The sequence below is a fragment of the Puma concolor genome, chromosome D4, assembly GCF_028749965.1.
Source record: "Puma concolor isolate L17-30 chromosome D4, mPumCon1.1.hap2, whole genome shotgun sequence".
In the NCBI taxonomy this organism is placed as follows: Eukaryota; Metazoa; Chordata; class Mammalia; order Carnivora; family Felidae; genus Puma; species Puma concolor.
Window position 1 is genome coordinate 2,232,585 of NC_141679.1, and position 14,019 is coordinate 2,246,603.

Below are 14,019 nucleotides of genomic sequence, written 5' to 3' on the forward strand. Positions count from 1 at the left end.
AAATCATTACTAACAAAGAAAATCATTGATAATAATATGAGGGGACTTTAACACCCCCTTACAAATTAAATAAGCAGAAAATCCACAAGGAAACAATGGCTTTGAATGGCACTGGACCTGATGGACTTAGCAGATATATTCAGAACATTCCATCCTCAATCAGCAAAATACACACTCTTTTTGAGTGCACATGATCTCCAGAATAAATTATATACAGGGTCACAAATCAGGTTTCAACATCTACAAAAAGATTGAGATCATAGCATGCATATATTTGGATCGCAACACTATGAGAATTGAAGTAAACCACAAGAAAAAAATTTGGAAAGATCACAAATACATGGAGGTTAAAAACAACTTACTAAAGAACCAATCGGTTAACCAGGAAATTAAGAAAAAGTACATGGAAGCCAATGAAAATGAAAACACAACAGTTGAGACTTTGGGGAGGCAGAAAAGACAGCCCTAGGAGGGAAGTATATTGAAATACAGGCCTATCTCAAGAAGCAAGAAAGGTCTCAAAAACACAATCTGCCCTTACACCTAAAGGAGCTAGAAAAGGAACAGCAAATAAAGCGTAAAGCCAGCAGAAGGGAAATAAGACTGGAACAGAAATAAACAATGCAGAAACAGACAAGAATAGATCAATGAAACTGGAAGCTGGTTCTTGAAAGAATTAATAAAATTGATAAACCCTTAACCAGACTTATCAAAAAGAAAAATGACTCAAAAATCACAAATGAAAGAGGAGATCAAAACCAACACTTCAGAAATACAATTACAATAATATCAGGAAAAACTACCCACAAAAAGGGCAACCTGGAGGACATGGATAAATTTCTAGAAACAAACTACCAAAACTGAAAAAGGAAGAAATAGAAAATTTGAATAGACCATAAGCAGCAAAGAAATTGAAACAGTAATCAAAAATCTCCCAACAAACAAAAATCTAGGGACAGATGGCTTCCTAGGGGAATACTACCAGACATTAAAATTTTTTCTTTTTAACATTTATTTATTTTTGAGAGACAGAGTGTGAGTGGGGAGGGGCAGATAGAAGGAGACACAGAACCTGAAGCAGGCTCCAGACTCTGAGCTGTCAGCACAGAGCCCAACGCGGGACTCAATTCCATGGACCATGAGATCATGACCTGAGCCAAAGTCAGATGCCCAACCAACTGAGCCACCCAGGTGCCCTTCCATTTAAAAAAGAGTTAATACCTATCCTCAAACTTTTCCAAAAAATAGAAATGAAAACTTCCAAACTCATTGTACGAGGCCAGCATTACCTTGATTCCAAAAGCAAATACCCCACTGTAAAGGAGAATTACAGGCCAATATCCCTGATATACACAGATGCAAAAGTTGTCAACAAGTGCAAAACGACTCCCAACAGTACATTAAAAGAATGATTCACAAAATCAAGTGGGATTTATTCCTGGGCTGCAAGGGTGGTTCAGTATTTGCAAATCATTGTGATACATCACCCTACTAAAAGAACGAATAAGAATTATATGAACCTCTCAATGGATGCAGAAAAAGTATTTGACAGAATACAGGATCCATTCTTATTAAAACCCTCAACAAAGTAGGAATAGATAGAACATACCTCAACATCAAAAAGGCTATATACAGAAGACCCACAGCTAATATCCTCAATGGGGAAAAACAAAGCCTTTCCCCTATGGTCAGAAACAAGACACAGATGTCTACTCTCACCATTACTATTTAACATAGCACTAGAAATACTAGCCTTAGCAGACAACAAAAGAAATAAAAGGCATCTAAATCAGCAAATAAGAAGTCAAACCTTCACTATGCGCATATGACATGATATTTTATGTAGAAAACCCAAAAGACTCCACCAAAAAATTGCTACAACTAATACATGAATTTAGCAAAGTCGCAGGATATAAAATCAATGTACAGAAATCTCGTGCATTTCTATAAATCAGTAATGAAGCAATAGAAAAAAAAACAAGGAATAGATCCCATTTATAACTGCACCAAAAGCAATTAGATACCTAGGAATAAACCCAACCAAAAGGAAAAAATCTGTACTCTGAAAACGTATAGAAGATGACACAAAGAAATGGAAAAGCATTCTATGCTCATGGATTGGAAGAACAAACACTGTCAAAATGTCTGTTCTACCCAAAATAACCTACACACTTAATGCAATTCCTACCAAAATACCACCAGCGTTTTTCACAGAGCTAGAATAAACAACCCTAAAACTTTTATGGTACCATGAAGGATCCTGAATAGCCAAAGCAATCCTGAAAAAGAAAAACAAAACCGGAAGCATCACGATTCTGGATTTCAAGCTATACTACAAAGTTGTAGTCATCAAGACAGCATGGTACTGGCACAAAAACAGACAGATAGATCAACGGAACAGAATAGAAAATCCAGAAATGGACCCATACCTATATGGTCAACTCATCTTTGACAAAGCAAGAAAGAGTATCCAATGGAAAAAAGTCTCTTCCACAAATGATGCTGGGAAAACTGGACAGCAACATGCAGAAGAATGAAACTAGGCCACTTTCTTACACCATACACAAAAATAAATTCAAAGTGGATGAAAGGCCTAAATGTGAGACAGGAAAGCATCAAAATCCTGGAAGACAACACAGGCAGTAACCTCTTTGACTTTGGCCAGAGCAATGTCTTAGTAGACATGTCTCCAGAGGCAGGGGAAGCAAAAGCAAACATGAACTATTTGGACCTCATCAATATGAAAAACTTCTTAACAGTGAAGGAAACAATCAACAAAACTAAAAGGCAGCCTACAGAATGGGAGAAGATACTTTCAAATTATGTATCTGATAAAATCTGTAAGGAACTTATCAAACTCAACACCCCAAAAATAAGTAATCCATTTAAGAAATAGGCAACAGACGTGAACAGACATTTCTCCGAAGAAGGCATACAAATGGCTGACATGAGAAAATGCTCATCACTCATCATCAGGGAAATACACATCAAAACCACAATGAGATAACACCTCAAACCTGTCAGAATGGCAAAAATGAACAACTCATTAAACAATAGATATTGGCAAGGATGTGGAGAAAGGAAACTCTCTTACACTTTTGATGGTAATGCAAACTGGTGCAGCCACTCTGGAGAATATGGAGGTTCCTCAAAAAATTAAAAATAGAACTACCCTACAACCCAGCAATTGCATTACTAAGTATTTACCGAATGATAGAAAAATAAAGATTTGAAGGGACACATACACCTCGATGTTTATAGCAGCATTATCAACAATAGCCAGGGGAGCATGGGTGGCTGAGTCAGTTAAGTGTCCAACTTTGGCTCAAGTCGTGATCTCATGGTTTGTGGGTTTGAGCCCTGCATCAGGCTCTGTGCTGACAGCTCAGAGCCTGGAGCCTGCTTTGGATTCTGTGTCTCCATCCCTCTCTCCTCCCTTCCCCCACTTGTGCTCTCTCTCTCTCAAAAATAAATAAGTAAACATTAAAAAATAGCCATACTATGGAGAAAGCCCAAATGTCCATTGACTGATTAATGAATAAAGATGTGGTGTATATTTACAATGGAATATTACTCAGCCGTCAAAAAGAATGAAATTTTGTCATTTGCAGTGATGGGGATGGAGCTAGAGTGTATTATGCAAAGCAAAATAAGTCAGGCAGAAAAAGACAAATATATGATTTCACCCATGTGGAATTTGAGAAACAAAACAGATGAACACTGTTGAAGGGAAGGAAAAATAAGATAAAAACAGAGAAGGAGAGAAACCATAACAGACTCTTAACTAAAGAGAACAAACAGGGTTACTAGAGGAGAGGTGGGTGGGGGGATGGGCTAAATGAGTGATGGGCACTAAGGAGAGCACTTGTAATGAGCACTGAGTGTTATATGTAAGTGATGAATCACTAAATTCTACTTCTGAATCCAGTACTACACTGTATGTGAACTAAGTGAATTTAAGTAATATGTTGGAAGAAAAAAAGAGAATGTTAGAAAAAAAAAGAATATACTAAAAGGATACTTCACCATGATCAAGTAGGATGTATTCTGGGTATGCAAGGATGATAGTGATTTGCCCCTCAATCAACATGATACACTACATCAATAAAACAGAGGAAAAATTTATATAATCTCAATAAATTCAGAAAAAGAATTTGACAAAATTCAACATCCATTCATGATAATAACAAAGTGGGCTTAAGGGAACATAACATATTAAGGCCATATATGAAAAACCCATTGGGGTGCTTGGGTGGCTTAGTCGGTTGAGTGTCTGACTTTGGCTCAGGTCATGGTCTCATGGATCATGAGTTCAAGCCTCATATCAGGCTCACTGACATAAGCACCAAAGCTGTTGGCACAGAGCCTCCTTCGGATCCTCTGCCCCTCTCTCTGTCTCTCCCTTACTTGTGCTCTCTCCAAATCAACATTAAAAAAAACATAGCTAACACCATACATACTCTGTAAAAACAGAGGTTTTCTTTAGGATCAGAAAGAAGACAAAGATGTCCACTCTTGCCACTTTTAGTCAACATAGTACTGGACATCTTACACTCAGAAATCAGACAAGAAAAAGAAATAAGACACATTATTATTGATAAAGAAGATGTTAAAATGTCATTATTTGCATACATCATGATGCTATACACAGAAAATCCTAAACATTCCACCAAAAAACTTCTAGAATAAATACATCCAGTAAACTTGCAGGATGCAAAATTAATATCCAGAAATATGTACACTAATAACAAATCAGAAAGAAAAATTTCTAAAAATCCATTTACATTTGTACCAAAAAGAATACCTAGGAATAAATTTAACCAAAGAATTAAAAGATTTGTATTCTGAAAAGTACAACATATATATATAAAATAAATTGAAGCTGACACAAAGAAATGGAAAGATATTCCATGCTCAAATATTGGAAGAATTAATATTGTTGAAATTCCACACTATCCAAAGCAATATACAGATTCAATGCAATCTCTATCAAACTACCAATAGTATTTTTTTTCTCAGAACTAGAAATAATCCTAAAATTTGCATGGAAGCACAAAAGACCCTGAATAACCAAAGCAATCTTAATTAAAAACAAAGCTGGAGGTATCACAGCCCCAGGTTTCAAGATATACTACAGAACTGTAGTAATCAAAGCTGTATGGTATTGGCATAAAAACAAACATGTAGATCAATGGAACAGAATAAAGATCCCAGACATAACCCCACACTTATATGGTCAATTAATCTATCACAAAAGAGGCAAGAATATACAATGGGGAAAAGACAGTCTCTTTTACAAATGGTTCGGGAATCTGGACAGCTACATGCAAAAGAATTAAACAATTTGCTAACATCATACACAAAAATAAACTCAAAATGGATTAAAAACCTAAATGTGAGACCTGAAACCATAAAAGTCCTAGAGGAGAACATAGTAATTTCTCAGACATTGGCTATAGTTAGTGAGATAAACAAAAGCAAAAATGAACTATTGGGACTACATCAAAATAAAAAGTTTTTGCATAGTGAGGGAAGCCAACAAAATAAAAAGACAACCTTGGAATTGGGGAAGACGTTTGCAAATGATATATCTGATAAGGGTTAGTATCCAGAATACAACTCATTAGCAAACTCATCATCATCAACATCATCATCATCAACATCACTGTCATATGATTCAAAATGGGTAGAGGACCTGAAATAGCTATTTCTCTAACAGGCTCATGAAAATATGCTCAACATCACTCATCATCAAGGAAATGCAAATCAAAACCACAATGAGATATCTCACACCTGTCAGAATGGCTAGTGTCAAAAGACAAAAAATAACAAATGTTGACAAGGATGTGGAGAAAAGGGAATCTTAGTGCACTGTCAGAATGTAATTTGATACAGCCATTGTGTAAAACAGCACTGATATTCCTCAAAAAAATAAAAATAAAAATACCATAGAATCCAATAATCCCACTACTGGGCACTTACCTAAAGAAAATGAAAACATTGGGGCGCCTGGGTGGCTCAGTCGGTTAAATGACCAACTTGGGCTCAGGTCATGTTTTCACAGTTTGTGAGTTCGAGCCCCAAGGTGGGCTCTGCGCTGACAGCTTGGAGCCTGGAGCCTGTTTCGGATTCTGTGTCTCCGTCTGTCTCTGCCCCTCCCCTGCTCACGCTGTCTCTCTTTCCTTCAAAAATAAACATTTAAAATTTTTAAAAAAGAAAATGAAAACATTAATTTGAAAGGATATATGCACCCTTATGCTTACTACAGCATTATTTACAATAGACAAAATATGGTTACAATCTAATGTCCATCAATAGACAAATAGATAAACTGATAAAGATGATTGTGTGTGCATGAGTGTATGCGTGTATTTCACCTCAGTTTTTAAAGGAAAATGAAATAACACTGAAATATATCAATCCTAAGTTAAGACGGTGGAGAAGTAGTGGGACCAGAATTTTCCTGATCCCTCAAACAGCTGTTTTGAGGTCAGATCACTTGGAATATCCAGGAAAGTGATGTGTGGAGCAGCATAAGGATCTCCACAGTTGAAGGGAGATAGCTTGGCAGGATAGAGGTGTATGTATGTGAATTGGGGGAGATAATATGGCATAGCCACAGAGGGAAGGAACCCTTTCTGTGGAGAGACAAAAGGAGAGAAAGAGAGGGGTTGTGAAAGTGCAGCATCGAGCTAGCACAAGAATAAAACCTCTCTGGACCACATACTGGGGAACGAGAAGTACAGAGATTGCCAGTTCTTTTTTGTAAACAGCCTTGGGAGCTGAAACTTGGAGGTTTTGGAAGTGGGCAACTTTGTCTGGAGCAGAGCCATGGCATGCACTCCTGGGGAAGAGGGAGCTGGCCCCAGAGTGCATAGCGTGGTGTAGCAATCTCCAGGACACACTGGGAGAGAACAGTCCTCTTCCCAGAGTACTTTGGGAAGAGAAGTTATTGCCTCCCCAAGGACAAAAGACCCTGCAGGTGCCAGCCAAAAGCATTTCATCAGCACAGTGTAAAGGTTCTACTCCGGAAGACAGGAGCAGATCCATGTGGTGCTGGGTCTATTACGATATCTGGTATTGAATCCTAGTCAAGCACCAAAAGGAAATCTCAGGAGAACTGTGGCATGGGGCAAGCTGACCGCCCTCACTATTCTGTGAAGGCTTCCTGAACAACGTGGGTTGAGAGTCCCAGTCCAGGGAGGAGAGATTGGAGTAATGGTCATTTTTTCCTCCCATCACCAACACAGTGGGCCTTCAGAGAGCAGCACAGCGGCCCCCAGTGAAGGTGGGACCCATTTATATCAAACCCCACCCCTCCATGCCTGGCAAGTGCTTATTTACTACAGCAAGACTGACTGACCCAAGGCAGCTGGCTTCTCCCGACCAGCACAACCACCAATCCCCAGGCACCAACAGACAATTTTTTTTCTCTTTTCTTTCTTTCTTCCCTTTTCTTTTTTTTTTTTTCTTTTAATCAGGCTCATAGTTTCTGATTTTTTTGTATATATATATATATATATATATATATATATATATATATATGTAATTTTTTTTGATCAGGCTTTTTACTTCTATTCACATTCCATCTTTTTTCTTCTGCTTTTATTCTTCTTTTTCTTTCCTTTTAATTAGCCTTACAGTTTTTTGATTCTCTGGTTTTCTTTTCTCCCATTCCTTGTTCTCTTTTTATGGGATCAGGCTTCCCATCCCCCCCCACCTTTTTTTTCTAGGGTTACTTCAACAAATCAAAGCACACCTAGATAAAGGTCCAAACACTCCACCATTGCAAGCAAGGAGGAACTCTGCAGAAGACTGCAGTGGGATTGAGCAGCCAAATGCAAAAGCAGAGTGCATGCAACATACAACAGAAACAATTTCTGGAGCATCAGGCCCCAGACACTGTATGACACCTTTTTAACAAAGTAGTACTCTCAGGTGCAGGACACATAACAAGCTTTTAAAATACGCAAAAGACAGAAACTTCGTCAAAATGACAAGATGGAGGCATTCTCTCCAAAAGAAAGGTCGAGAAAAAAATCATAGCCAGGGAATTGCCCAAAACAGATATAAACAATATATCTGAACAAGAATTTAGAACAACAGTTATAAGACTAACAGCCAGGCTTGAAAAAAGCATAGAAGACCCCAGAGAAACCCTTGCTGCAGAGATCCAAGATGTAAGAACTAGTCAGGATTAATTTAAAAACGCGGTAACTGAGATGCAAAATTAACTAGATACAGTGACAGCGAGGACAGAAGAAGCAGGGGAGAGAACAGATGAAACAGAAGATAAAATTATGGAAAGTGATGAAGCTGAAAAAAAAAAGGGAAAAGGAATTACTAGATCACAAGGGGAGAATTAGAGAAATAAGCGATGGTATGAAACAAAACAATATCTGTATTATAGGAGGTCCAGAAGAAGAGCAAGAGAAAGGGGCAGATGGTTTATTAGAACAAATTATAGCTGAGAACTTCCTTAATCTGGGGAAAGAAATAGGCATCCAAGTCCAAGGGACACAGAGAACTCCCTTTAAAATCAACAAAAACAGGTCAACACCAAGACATATCAAAGTGAAACTTGCAAAATACAAAGATAAAGAGAGAATTCTGAAAGCAGCTAGGGACTAAAGGTCCTTAATCTACAAGGGTAGACATGTAGGTTAGTAGTAGACCTGTCCACTGAAACCTGGCAGAACAGAAGGGGATGGCAGGAAATATTCAATATACTAAATATGAAAAATATGCAGCCCAGAATCCTTTAACCAGTGAGGCTGCCATTTAGAATAGAAGGCGAGATAAAGACTTTCCCAGACAAACCAGAGCTAAAGCATTTCGTGACCACTAAGCCAACCCTGCAAGAAATTTTAAGGGGGGACTCTGAGTGGAAAGCAGCAAAACTACAAGGAGCAGAGAACATTTTCAGAAACACAAAATCTTCAGATAACACAGTGGCACTAAATTCATATCTTTCAGTAATCACTCTGAATGTAAATGGACTAGACTCTCCAATCAAAAGACATAGGGTATCAGAATGGATAAAAAACAAGATCCATGTATGTGCTGCCTACAAGAGACTCATTTTAGACCTGAGGATACCAGCAGATTGAAAGTGAGGGGATAGAGAACCATCGCATCATACTACTGGATGTCAAAAGAAAGCTGGAGTAGCCATACTTCTATCTGACAAACTAGAGTTTAAAACAAAGACTGTAATAAGAGATGAAGAAGGGCATTATGTCATAACGAAGGGGTCTATCCATCAAAAAGAGATAACGATTGGAAATGTTTAGCCCCCAACTTGAGAGCATCCAAATATATAAATCAATTAATCACAAGCATAAGCAAACTTATTAATAATACCATTATTGTAGGAGACTTTAATACTTCACTTATAGAAATAGATCATCTAAGCAAAAAATCAACAAGAAAACAATGGCTCTGAATGACACACTGGACCAGATGGACATAACAGATATATTCAGAACATTACATACTAAAATAGCAGAATACACATTCTCAAGTGCACATAGAACATTCTCCAGAATAGATCACATATTGGGTCACAAGTCAGGCCTCAACCGGTGCAAAAAAATTGAGATCATACCATATTGTCAAACCACAATGTTATGAAACTTGAAATCAACCACAAGAAGAAATTTGGAAAGCCTTCGAATACATGGAGGTTAAAGAATATCCTACTAAAGAATGAATGGATTAATCAGGAAATTGAGTAAATTTAAAAAATACATGGAAGCAAATGAAATGAAAACATGACAGCCCAAACCTTTTGTGATGCAGCAAAGTCAGTCCTAAGAGGAAGATACATTGCAGTTCAGGCCTATCTCAAGAACCAAGAAAGTCCCAAATACACAACCTAACTTTACACCTTAAGGAGCTAGAGAGGGAGCAGAAAATAAAACCCAAAGCCAGCAGAAGGGAAACAATAAAGATTAGAGCAGAAATAAGTGATATAGAATAAAAAAAAAAAATGAAACAAAGTTATTGCTTTTTGAAAGAATAAACAAAATTGATAAAACTCTTACCAGACTTCTCAAAAATAAGTGAGGAACCAAATAGATACAATAACAAATGAATGAGGAGAGATTACAACCAACACCACAGAAATATAAATAATTTTGAGAGTACTATGAAAAATTATATGCCAACAAACTGGAAGAAATGAACAAATTTCTAGACACTCACATACTACCAAAACTTAAACAAGAAGAAATATAAAATTTGAACAGGCCCATAATCAACAAAGAAATTGAACTGGTTATTAAAAATCTCCCAACAGGGGCGCCTGGGTGGCGCAGTCAGTTAAACGTCCGACTTCAGCCAGGTCACGATCTCGCGGTCCGTGAGTTCGAGCCCCGCGTCGGGCTCTGGGCTGATGGCTCAGAGCCTGGAGCCTGTTTCCGATTCTGTGTCTCCCTCTCTCTCTGCCCCTCCCCCGTTCATGCTCTGTCTCTCTCTGTCCCAAAAATAAATAAAAAACGTTGAAAAAAAATTAAAAAAAAAAATCTCCCAACAAACAAGAGTCTTGGGCCAGATGATTTCTCAGGGGAATTCTACCAGATATTTAAAGGAGAGTTAATACCTATTCTTCTCAAACTGTTCCAAAAAAAAAGGAAAGAAATGGAAGGAAAGCTTCCAAACTTATGCTATGAAGCCAACATTACGTTGATTCCAAAACCAGGCCAATAACCCTGATGAACATGGATGCAAACATTCTCAACAGGATACTAACACATCAAATTCAATAATACATTAGAATAATTATTCACCATGATGAAGTGGGATTTATTTCTGGGCTGCAGGGATGGTTCAATATTCACAAATCAATCAACATGATACACCACATTCATAAAGTATAAGAGCCATATGATCCTGTCAATAGATGAAGAAAAAGAATTTGACAAAATACAGAATCTTTTCTTAATTAAAACCCTCAAAATTAGGAATAGAATAAACATATCTCAAGATCATAAAGGCTATATATGAAAGACCCACAACTAATATCATCCTCAATGAGGAAAACCTGAGAGTTTTCCCCCTAAGGTCAGGAACACGACAGAGATGTCCACTCTCACCACTGTTGTTCAACATAAAGTCCTAGCTAGCCTCAGCAATCAGAAAACAAAAAGAAAAGGCATCCAAATCGGCAATGAGGAAGTCAAACTTTCACTCTTCATAGATGATATGATACTCTACATGGAAAACCCAAAAGACTCCACCAATAAACTTCTAGAGCTGATACATGAATTTAGTAAAGTCACAGGACATAAAATCAATGTACAGAAATCCATTGCATTTATATACACCAATAATGAAGCAACAGAAAGAGACATCAAGAAATTGATTCTATTTACAAATGCACCAAAACCCATAACATACCTAGGAATAAACCTAACCACTAAACCAGTGAAAAATCTGTACCCTGAAAACTACAGAAAGCTTATGAAAGAAATTGAAGAAGACTGAAAGAAATGGAAAAACATTCCATGCTCATGAATTGGAAGAACAAATACTGTTAAAATGTTGATACTACTGAAAGTAATCTACACATTCAATGCAATCCCTATCAAAATAACACCAGCACTCTTCACAGAACTAGAACAATCATAAAATTTGTATGGAACCACAAAATACCTGAATAGCCTAAGTAATGTTGAAAAAGAAAACCAAAGCCGGAGGCATCACAATCCTGGACTTCAAGCTGTATTACAAAGCTGTAATCAAGACAGTATGGTATTGGCACAAAAAAGCAGACAAATAGATCAATGGAATAAAGAACCCAGAGAAGGACCCACAAATATATGGCCAACTAATCTTTGACAAATCAGGAAATAACATCCAATGGAAAGAAGACCATCTCTTTAGCAAATGGTGCTGGGAGATCTGGACAGCGGCATGCAGAAGAATGAAACTGGACCACACTCTTACACCATACTCAAAAATAAATTCAAAATGGATGAAATACCTAAATGTGAGACAGGAAACTATCAAAATCCTACAGGAGAAAAGAGGCAGCAACCTCTTTGACCTAGGCTATAGCAACTTCTTACTTGATATGTCTCTAGAGGCAAGGGAAACAAAAGCAAAAATGAACTATTGGGGCCTCATCAAGATAAAAACTTCTGCACAGTGAAGGAAACAGTCAACTAAATGGGAGAAGATACTTGCAAATAGCATATTGGATAAAGGGTTCATATCCAAAATCTATAAAGAACTTACCAAATCCAACACTCAAAAAACAAATAATCCAGTGAAGAAATGGGCAGAAGACATGAATAGACACTTTTCCAAAGAAGACATCCAGATGGCTAACAGACACATGAAAAGATGTTCAACATCATTCATCATCAGGGAAATACAAATCAAAACCACCATGAGATACCACCTCATACCTGTCAAAATGGCTAAAATTAACTCAGGAAACAACAGACGCTGGCGAGGATGAAGAGAAAGGAGAACCCTTTTGCACCATTGGGAATGCAAACTGGTGCAGCCACTCTGGAAAACAGTATGGAGATTCATCAAAAAATTAAAAATAGAACTACGCTATGACACAGGAATTGCACTACTTGGTATTTATCCAAAGGATATAAAAATGCTGATTTGAAGGGGCACATTGATGCCAGTGTTTATAGTGGCACTGTCAACAATAGCCAAACTATGGAAACAGCCCAAATGTCCATTGACTAATGAATGGATAAAGATGTGGTAGATACATACAATGGAATGCTACTCAGCAATGAAAAAGAATGATATCTTGCCATTTACAACAATGTAGATGGGCTAGAGTGTATTATGCTAAGTGAAATAAGTCAGAAAAAGACAAATATATGATTTCACTCATACGTGGAATTTGAGAAACATAGGGGAAGTGAAGGAAAAATAAGATAAAAACAGAGAAGGAGGCAAACCATAAGAGACTCTTAAATATAATTTTTTTTCAACGTTTTTTACTTATTTTTGGGACAGAGAGAGACAGAGCATGAACGGGGGAGGGGCAGAGAGAGAGGGAGACACAGAATCGGAAACAGGCTCCAGGCTCTGAGCCATCAGCCCAGAGCCTGACGTGGGGCTCGAACTCCCGGACCGCGAGATCGTGACCTGGCTGAAGTCGGACGCTTAACCAACTGCGCCACCCAGGCGCCCCGAGACTCTTAAATATAAAGAACAAACTGAGGGTTGCTGGAGGGGTGTGGGTAAGGGGTGGGATACATGGGTGATAGGCATTAAGGAGGGCACTTTTTAGGGATGCCCTAAATGCTCATCATTAGGGATGAGCACTGGGTGTCATATGTAAGTGAAGAATCACTGGGTTCTAATCCTGATGCCAGGACTACACTGTATATTAACTAACTTGAATTTACATATATATATATATATATATATATATATATATATATATATGAATGAAAAAAGAGAAAAGAAAAATTGTAATATGTCACCAAAAAATGAATAGTTCTAAGTTTTAAGTATAATATTGATATTTGAAGTACTTAAATACTGTGTGTACCAAAAAACACCATAAGAAGGTTATCAGCAGTCCACACTGTAAGAAATATTAATAACACATATCAAGTCACAAAGGGCTCTTTGCAAGTATATATAAACAACTCCTGAAAATTAATGGAAAATAAGAAACATGGTAGCAAAGTGGGAGACTCAGACAAAAGTAGAGATAAGTAATTCCTATCATGACAGGGAAATTATAATCTTAGATCTATAGTTCCAAAGGTACAATAAAGAGGCACCTGGGTGTCGTTGAGCGTCAAACTTCAACTCAGGTCATGGTCTCCCAATTAGTGAGTTTGAGGCCTGAATTGGGTTCTGTGCTGACAAGCTCAGAGCCTGGAGCCTGCTTCAGTCTGTGTCTCCCTCTCTCTCTATCCCTCCCCAACTCGTTCGTTCTCTCTCTCTCTCTCTCTCAAAAAACAAAAATTGAATAAACATTAAAAATTTAATATTAAAGGTACAATAAAATATTCACAAGGATAGTATAAT

General features: G+C 37.6%; 1 long non-coding RNA gene across 1 annotated transcript in view; it reads right to left on the minus strand.

Moving 5' to 3' along the window:
- Positions 1 to 754: 754 nt before the first annotated feature.
- Positions 755 to 14,019, minus strand: part of LOC147574649 (uncharacterized) — a 37,972-nt gene continuing 24,707 nt past the window's right edge. Inside the window, exon 5 of the long non-coding RNA XR_015243377.1 lies at positions 755 to 6,182. This is a non-coding gene — a long non-coding RNA (uncharacterized LOC147574649). The remainder of the gene's footprint in view (positions 6,183 to 14,019) is intronic.